Raw genomic sequence first — 10,084 nt, forward strand, 5'->3', positions numbered from 1 at the left:
GCCCCCCTGCCCCAAACCCCGGGCACCAATAGCAACCAGACAAAAGAGAATTGTCTTGCTGATAAATGCGGGGGTTCATCTGGCCAAGAGAGGTATTTCCTTCACGCACCACACCTTTCCCCAGCTCCCATTAAGCAAAACACAGCTCTGGAACGACCTCGCTTGCCACCAAGTGTGTGAAGAGGGGACAATTAACACACGCAACCCCGGGAGAGGAGGGGGGACCACCAGGAGCCCTTCCAGGGTCTCCCAGAGGAGCTAATGAGGACCTTGAAGAGCAGGTCATCTTCCCCCCCTCCCCGCCCCGTCTCCCAGACAAAGGGACGCAGCTCTTTCTTAAAATGCCTAAAAAAAGGCAAGCGCAAAAGGACTGTTGCTATTTTTAAACACATCTCTCATTTGTGGGAAAAATGGCACTAAAAGCATTAAACAACCTCCCCGCCCCCGGGGACAGGCTCAGACACACACGCCGGCACCGGAGGGAAAGCCAAGGTTTTTTGGGGGGGGACCATCTCTGCCCCAGGTGAGCTTGGAGAATCCCCTGCTCTGCTCTGCCCACCACCACCAGCCCACCTCACACCTCGCCTGTGAGGAGAGAAGCAAAACGCCGGGGCAATCAAGAAGCCAGCAAGTTATTTACTGTCTAATCTGTACACACGCATTCCTTATTTATTAACTCACTTAATTATTACCAACTTCTTTGGCAGACAATGAATTTCCTAATGTCAATAAACCGCAATCAATGAGGGAAGGCTGTTTCTCGCCCCCTCTTTCTCTCTCTCTCCCTTTACCCAGACAACGCCATCGCCAACTACTGTCACTGGTACAGCAGCCCCCCGGGGAGGGGGGCATCACACACACCTCTATGAGATCACCTCGAAGGCACTGCCAGGCTCGGGGAGATGATAGATTATGCATTTCAAATGACTACATGAGCTCCTCTCTGGTGGAAGGCAGCAGACGCGGTGTCATCCACACGTCTCCACACACACACCAGCCACGAACCCATCTTCCCAAGGACTGGGAGAAATGTTGCGCTTCATACATGGAAGAAAGACCCAATTTATACCCTCTTTTCACTATATTATACACCCGGAAAGTCAGCATTTACAGCAGTAGCAGCCCAGAAGCCAGGACACCAAGAAATACCACGGTAGGGAAAGTCCTTATACCAAGGACAGATCTTTATAGAAGCATAGTTGGAAGCTAGAGTTGGAAGGGACCTTGAAGATCATCCAGTCCCACCCCCCTGCCCTGGGCAGGGACACCTCCCACCAGACCAGGTTGCTCCAAGCCCCATCCAGCCTGGCCTTGAACCCCTCCAGGGATGGGGCAGCCACAGCTTCTCTGGGCAACCTGGGCCAGGCTCTCACCACCCTCACAGCAAAGAATTTCTTCCTAATATCTCATCTAAATCTACCTTCTATCCTTCTGTCGGCTCTTCCTCCCTCCCCTGTCGCCCCTCACCCCAGGGAAATCAGGCAGTAGGCCACCACACATAGAGTCAGAGAATGGTTCAAGTTGGAAGGGACCTTTAAGATCATCCAGTTCCAACCCCCTGCCCTGGGCAGGGACACCTCCCACCAGACCAGGTTGCTCCAAGCCCCATCCAGCCTGGCCTTGAACCCCTCCAGGGATGGGGCAGCCACAGCTTCTCTGGGCAACCTGGGCCAGGCTCTCACCACCCTCACACCAAAGAATTTCTTCCTAAGATCTCATCTAAATCTCCTTAAAACCATTCCCCCTTGTCCTGTCTTGTCACCTCAAGACCCCAGGCAAAGAGCCAGCCATGAAACATACATTATCTGAGGAGCTGCAGTGAAGCTCATCTTGGACAAACAAAAAGGCCACACAGGAGTTTAAGGATGCAGGGTGCACACCTGAACTATCTCCTGCCACTCAGACCCAAGAGTGTTCAGACAACCCATGGCCTACAGCGGAGGGAGAGGGGATGGTCACCTCTCCTCCCTCCCTCCTGTTCCCTAAGAGCTTTGTGTTTCCCCGTAGGGCTCAGCTCTGTGCATGTGAACAAATAAAAGGTATCAATAGGGTCATGTACAAAGGATGATCTCGGTGGCAGCTCAGGAGAGACACCCTGGCCATCCCTGCACCTCCTGGACCTCAGGCCATCCCCAGTGCCTGGAATTCCCTCCCTGATCCCCATCCTGAGTGGCTCCTTGTAGTCCCATGCGTGGGTGGTTTTTTTTTTTTTTTCGCAGCTCCTTGTAGTCCCATGCGTGGGTGTTTGTTTTTTTTTTTCCTTTTCTAAACTCTCCCATCTTAGTGAAAGACCTAAATCCTTCCACCAAAACGTTTGACACGTTCTTCTGGAAGCTGTAGTACCATCCCTCAGCCTCAATGTCACGCAAGCAGCCTTGCCTCCTCCTTCGCTCTCCTCTGCCTCTCCACCCAAATGTGTCATCTCCATCTTAGCAGAACCATCTCCTGTCTTGTCTGCCTGCTGCTAAAGGCTCAGTGGAAGCAAAGTCCAGTGCCCAGTGAATATCCAGCTTAAAAAAAAAAAAAAAAAAAAAGAAGAAATGGAAACCATCCAAACTGGAAAGAATGTTTGGCAGGCAATGCTGCACCCAACAGCAGTTCCCACTTCTTCTGATCATTAGAAGCACTAAAAGGAAATTTTGTCTCCTATCTTGATATTTCAGCTACCAGCGATCTCCTTGTTTCCAAAAAAATTAAGCCTCCCTACCAACAAAGTCTAAATGAAAGCAGTGGATCCTGGATTTTTAACTCCACTGAAAAGCAACCCCGGCCGAAGAAGCGGGGATCCCACCCCTGGGCTGTGGGCACGCAGCTTCTCACTCAGAGCTACCAAAAGTGCCAGAGGGGACAGCCCAGTCTCTAACACATGGGAGCTGCGTATGGGACTCTCCTCACCTTTGGAAATTTCCCTTCCAAACTCTGCCCCAATGGACAATGGCAGGCATTGGGATGCTCCCATTAATAGTAGTAGTAATAGATTAGCCCTCACAAAGTTGCTGCTCAAAACAACCATCATCTGCCACTTCACCAAGAAGTTTAGTTTGCAAGTCAAAGCTATTTTAGCAGTATTCGTCGCTTTTTTGGGGGGGGTTTTCAACCAGCAAGTTCAAGGCTCCACCTCTTTCTCATTTTGCCCTGGAAGATGGTTTTCACCTTCTCTTCAAGACAAGGATCAGCCAGAGGGAACACCACAAAATGAGGGGAAAATAGCCTCACATTTTGCTGTAGTTCAAGAGTTACCTCCTTAGAGCCTTGGAGTTCTGCTGACCGGTGAGCCAGAGACTGATTCATTAATATAATTGCTATAACATATTCTCCTAACCCAGTCCTACTCCCACAGAGTCCGCTCTTGGCAAGTTCACCTGGAGAGCTGAACGACACGTGATATGTTACCAAACATAAGGAGAGCAGAAGATGACCAGAAATAAGAGTGAAGTGCCACCGAGATATACCAGGAGCTCACAAAAAACCCCTCAGCTTTTTGAATATAACTCGCCTTGTACCAGGGCAATCCATAACTTATAATAGTTAAGTCTTGTTACAGTAATACCCAGAGGAAAGAGCAATCACATTGAAATAGAAATAGATTAGAGCAACATCTACTCAACAACCTACTGCCTACTATGGGTGGCAAAGTGTGAGCTAGTGAAAGAACCTGGAGAAGAGTAATTGCTATTAAAGCAGGGGATTAGGGTCTACATATTCCTCTTCCAATCACAAATTTGCTGCAACAAGTGTTGACCTGAAATTTCTCATGGAAAGGCTTTTTCCTTGAGTATTTTTGAAGTTCTCCCCAAATTTCAGGTGAAGCGCCCACCATTTTCTGCTTGGTTTATCTACCCACAAAATGAAGATAAGACAACACCTACTTACCTAACCAGGATGTTCTTGAAGATATCTATGGCATCGAGATAATCAATAAAAGTCATCAGTAAGAAGACATGAATATTATAAATAACCAGAGAGATCGGAGCATACGAGAAGGCATAAGGAGGAAAAGAGTGTTTTTCCTCCAACAGCAGAACGAGAGGCTGTGCAGTATGTTAGCAAAGAAAATCTCACCTGTGTCAGAAGATCAAAGGACTTATTAAGACTTCAGCTTACAGAATTTGTGGAGAAACTGGATGCATAGACCAGGAAGCCAACAAAGCAGACAACTCACGGGCTAGTGTCATCTCACACAGATCGCGTTAACAAATACTTTTAACCATTTTGGGTTGAAATGCCAGTACACCTGGGTCGCTTTGTGATCTTTAGCTTTTCTGTTTACGTTATAGAGATGCATCATGGCTGGCTATAACGTGTAAAAGGATAGGAAACTGGATCTTCCTCCAATGGCTGCAAAATCAGACCCTAGAGACACACTTCTGTGCAACAGGGATGAAAAGAAGAAAAACATTAGCATAATGAAGCCGGTGGAAAGGAGTACTAAGGTCTCGGTACTGAGGATGGTATCAGAAGAAAATCATACCACTTTTTAATAAAAGTTGAACCTATGGAAGAAATACGGTGAACAGACAGCACAGTTCAGATACATGGAGCATAACCTTTGAGGAATCCTGCTATGAATCTGATGAGCCTTTACACTAAGATTTGATTTTCATTAGCCTTTAAAATGGAACTTTTCATGAGAAAGACCCGTGACCTTTCACACAATGTGCCCGCATCTCTGGTAACCACCTTAAAGAAAGGGTTATAAACAAGAACAAAAGGATAAGCCAACACTTCGAGGTGCATTATACAGGATCTTGTACTGGTAGAAAAAAAGAGAAGGCAGTGACGAAGAAATGCCAAAAATCTGTGTCAATTTTTACCTCAAGCTAGCCGGTATCACAGCCAGGGGAGAGAATGGGATATGGAATGGGGTGATATTAAAGGAATTTAGGAAGAATTTATTTACTGATACAACAGAACCTGAAGCCAAAGGATCGAATTAAAGGGAAAAAAAATAAATCAAGTTCTCTCAAGGAAGAAGACAGTAGGGTGGAAAAAGAAAATACGTTCATTTTTCTGCATTTCATAGATGGTGAGGTGAAAGACAAGGTGAGAAGCCTAAGGGTTATGAAGACCTGGCCTTGTGAGCTCTTATCCTGACCTATGATGCCCCTGCAACACTGGTCTTTCCTAGCTTGTTGCCTCTGATTTGTTCTTCCCTGTGATGGAGTTCAATCTAGCTATCAAAAATGACAACATAAAATTGCTCCTCAGCCAGAAAATCCCATGGATATTCAAACCAGGACAGGACGGCCAGTTTTACCAGTCACTTCTCTACTTACCTTTTGGGGTAAGAAAAAAATCTGAGAGTCACACCGTTGGGTAGTTCTGGCGTTCCTAGCTAGCTAGAGCCCCAACCTCCAGAAATCCACATTCAGTAGGGCAGAAACATCTGGCGAAGTGGTTTCCAGTAACATCAGGGAAAAGGAAAACATGAATGGAGCACAAGATCCAGATCACACATGACTTCTTGTCTGAACATCTATTTTTATCCCCGGTTAACATTTATGCACCGCATGCTAATAGCAAGTTCAGCCCCTCTATAAACGGCACCGAAGATCCAAGCTGTTTCTGCTTGGATCCAAGCTGTCTTTGCTATGCAGAGTTTACAAATTAAGCCACCGGTTCCCCTGGCTGTGACTGGCAAACCATCAGTGTGTACAGAACTTGGGGAAGTCCCGGGAGGATCAGCTGGCCCCAGCAGCAATGGCTTCTCTTTTTTGCAGCTGCTGAATCTTCTCTGTAGGAACTTGGGATGCTTCACGCCCTTTTTTCCTTTGCCAAAGGAGTGACTGCAGAGATTGGTACATGGCGTTACTGGATCGTGAATCAGGAGGAGGTAATCCATGTGCCTGCGCATGGGGAGTGGAAACATCTACAAGTTTTCACCGCTAAGACACACTTCAGCTCCCCCTGGGGAAAACTGTGACAGCTACTGGACTAAGAGCTATCACCGAGAAGACAGGATGCGCCACGAAATTAGGAGGGAGAGGGACACACTTCAATACTCGGGAGAGTATGGGCCCTTAAGATAGTCTCCAGAAACACCACAACAGATGGCCACTATGGAACCAGAGTGGTTGTTTCTCCTTTGTACCCCTTCCTGGTGGGCCCACCAAAAGAGAAGGATGGGTGGCAGCTGCGTCCCCGTTCCTTTGCTGGGGCTATATTTGCATTCTCTCAACAACCAGAGATGTGGGTTAATGCCTACCCAGCTCATCATGTGAGCTGGACGGGGAAGCAAGCACCACACACGACTAACTGAGTGTTAGAGGAGTATCTGGAGATCCATGGATGAACCACAGAGAAGGGCAGGCTATGACCAGATGGCTCCCAATGCCTGCTGCAGAGCCAGCTGATGGAACACATCTACCTCCGCAAATCCCTCACGGAGCATCGTTTTGGTGCTGCTTTTGCAGTAGCTGCAATTATTGTAGGACTCCACGAGCAGAGCTACAAAGTCTGAATTATATTCTACGTAATGATTTTCTGAGTAGTTCAAGGTTTGCATATAAAAGCTATTCCTGAGTTGTTGTTCAGGACTGACAATGAGTACTTAGCTAAATTTAGAAACATGTTAATTTTTTTTTTTTTTTTTGCTTTAATATTGTATCAGTTGATTGCTCCTTACGTTAGCAACACATGTCACAAGTCACACTTTCAAACGTGAGCCTTGTTATTACATATTGGCAGTCACAGATTTAGCCCCCATTCTGCTGGGTGCCGTGCAGACACAGCATCCAAAAAAATAACCACGTGGGACACTCCAGCAGGGGGGCCAACACCTGAAAACAGAGGTTGGGGCATTAAAATAAAGCTTATTTCCTTATTAGGAAAACAAAAAAAAATATGTAATCTGTCATTGTTTCATCTAACCATGGGTACTGTAATAAGCAACAGACAGTACCTGCACCATGAGGTTGAAATCCAAACCAGAGGGCAGGGAACAAAGACAGAATCCCATGAAGAACAGAAGAAAATGACTTGTGTCCTGGCATGGTTTTTTGTTATTTTGGAAGAGACATGGACAAATTAAATGGGGTATATGCGGAAAGGCATTCCGGCTACGCAGATCATCTTGGTAAGATCCCAGTGAAAGGCAGACACAAGTCAATAGGAAGGAGATCTTGGGTGGAACAAAGAGGAGCAGGAAGTCACAAGTGGCAAGAGCAAGATGTGTGGCCTCACCGTTGATCTCACTGTGGAAATCAACAGAAGCTGGTCACAAAATTAGAAAAGTGGAAGAAACCCAATCTCCTATACACCAAGAATTTGCAAAAGTGCATTGCAATAAGGCAAATACCAGGGGTGAGACAGTTTTACAATCTTATTTGTAATCCTGGTGTTTCAAGGGGAAAAACGTCATGGAGTATCGAAAATACTCTGTGGGGCATGTGGATGAGTGGAGCCACTCATCTTGGCCTGATGCTACTTTGCAAATGAGAAAGCAGAGGTGAAGGAACCCAGCAGTGAGACCACACATGGGTGTCAACGAAGTCTGGAGTGTCTTTTGGAGAGGTCTGCCATGAAACTGGGAGAGGGCAATACCTCTGCCAGACAGTTGAAGGACTCCTCCTTCATTTTTCTATAAACTAAAGGTGAGTCCAAGCAATAAACTGTTTTGTTCTTCCAGTTGTCCCCTCACACAGTACAGTATTTAGCACAATTGAAGCCTGATGGATCAATGGTCATTAAATAGCAGAAGATGTCTGATGAAAGGACAAAATATAGTTCTACCTCACCAGCATTGATTTTTTTTGGGTCCAGTCCTACTATATACGTAGTTGAGTAGAAGACAGAGTTTTGCTTCTTATTCCTAGAGTCTAAGGTAGCGTGGGGTTGCCTCTCTGAGGGTTCTTCATAAGAAAGTGCATGTTTGGCTGCTCATTTACTATGAAGATGATTATACCTGGGTCCCTAATAGTACTATGGAGACACTGTGAGAAGAAACACAGGATTTTCATCTACATGGCTGTCCACCTGACACTCAATATGCTGCATGGTGGCAGATGCTACCACCGCCTCGAATAAAAACCTCATTATAGAATTAGCTTATGCAGCCTCCTGGAGATAAGCAGCGTCACAGGACATAGCTTGACCTGAGAAATTCAAGAGTTGCAGAAGAACATACAAAGCAGGAGAAGCCTTAATTAAGGCATGGCCATCAGCACGAGCATCTGAACCTCGATGTTTTCAGGGGAAGACCCTTTCTTGATGTAGTCCTGTTCACCACCAGACCAGGAGGACACAGAAGTAGAGAGAAAGGACAGGGCAGCAGGAAAGAAAGGTAGCGGTTGGCTGTTTCACCCTAGAGAGTCCTTCCAAACCTGACATGAAAAGGCACAGCATCTGGACTGCTGAGGGAAGGTAGATGAGCTGTGTGCAAGCTGGAGAATTCCCTCTGTTGCACAAGCTATGCAAATGTAATTGTAGGCTGGAAAGTGCAGTGACTCATAGGTGAAGTGGATGTGAGGATATCTGGGTTAAAGAGAGTTTGTGCTGAGAAAACCATGTGTAGGACCTCAGAAGTTCCCGGAGAAGGGGAAGAGAAAGGAGTTAACGAGAACTCATGACAAAGAGCCATCCCGTCACAGACTGTCTCCTCCAGGCAGCAAGCGAGGAGCTCCTTGAAGCTGTTTAAACCTGTGGGCATTTCAAAACACGCAGGTACCCAGGTCAGCTAAAGATTTTTGGATGTGGGGGGGGGTGAGGAGCAGAGAAAAGAAAACAGATGAAGGCCAAACCTCAGAAAATGAGCATTGGGAGCAACTTGGGTTTTTTTTTTCAGCAGGAGATGATACAGGTCATCAAATCAGAAATTAGAGGCACTAAAGCATATTATGAGGGCACAGGCTGGACCTAAACCCACAGCCCGGTGCTGGGCTCCAGCGATGGAAGCGGTGATGGACTCCAGCTGCTGTGGAGCCACGCAGAGGAAAGAAGAGAGCGGCGCTGCCCCATGGTGTCCTCTGCCTCCCGCAGCTCTCGCTAATCAGATGACCCCGATGACGTAGGCATCAAGATTCACAGCAATAAACCACGGGATTTCCACCTTTTCTCAGCTGGATGGGCAAACGACAGATGAGGGGTGAACAGATGGCCATTAGAGGTGATTCAAGGCCAAGCTAACTTAGGAGCTCCATGTTTCTGCAGGGGAGGTGGCCCGGTGGTGCAACAGGCAGGAGAATGAAGACATGAGGGCTCTCTGCAAGCCCTGGCCCGTTCCTGACAGATCTGCAGGCTGAGAACACTGCATTGAGCAAGCAAGAAGGGAGGAGGCCATCTCCAGCCCAGCTCACTGGTGACTTTTTGACCCCCAGTTGCCACCTCGCACCTCCTGAGGCCTTCGGCCACCATCCTGCCAGTCGCACGTGGGGGTGTCCCCCCCTCACGAGGTCAGGCTGCTTCATGGCTCCACCGAACACCCTGAGGTTCCTCAGAGGAAAGAGGTACCACACGAGGTGTGGCACGGAACCGCCGGAGGACACGATGGGAGCAACCACCTTATTGCTCTTGGGGTTACGCAGAAGTTGAGCAGGGTTCTCCGAGGTGGGGGAAGAGGCTTTTCCATTGGGATAGAGCAAGTCGGTCCAACTTTCCCCCCACCCCAATTAAGAAACCCACTCAAAATTAGAAATTAGCAATAAATCAAACCCGCTCCTCTTGGGCGAGGCACCTGTTGATGTTACCACATCCAGCCCAGCGGCGTTAAAGGGGACCAGGACACGCCACCACCGACGGCCACAGCCAAGGTGGAGACTAAGACTGGGGAGCTGCTAAACCCTTAGTTTCTCCCCGGGGATGGGGGTTAAACGGGCTCCGAAGGTTGCAAACCCCCCCATTTCCACCCCCCTGAGGATTAACCCGGCCGGTCAGGAGCTGGGTTTGCCCATCCCAAAGTTTGCCAGACCTGAATCCTCCTCCCCTTCCCTATAGATCAGCCACCAGGAATTACTATGTATAAAGATTTCCCTCTACAGGTGGTTAGAGCTTGCAACAGCCTCTCACTTTCTCGCGTCACTTTAATTAGTATTTCATCTCATCGTTTACTTTCTTATTATTTTGCCTCTTTTCCCCCCCCTTCTCCCCA

This window comes from Calidris pugnax, unplaced genomic scaffold (assembly GCF_001431845.1).
Source record: "Calidris pugnax isolate Ruff unplaced genomic scaffold, ASM143184v1 scaffold3, whole genome shotgun sequence".
NCBI lineage: Eukaryota > Metazoa > Chordata > Aves > Charadriiformes > Scolopacidae > Calidris > Calidris pugnax.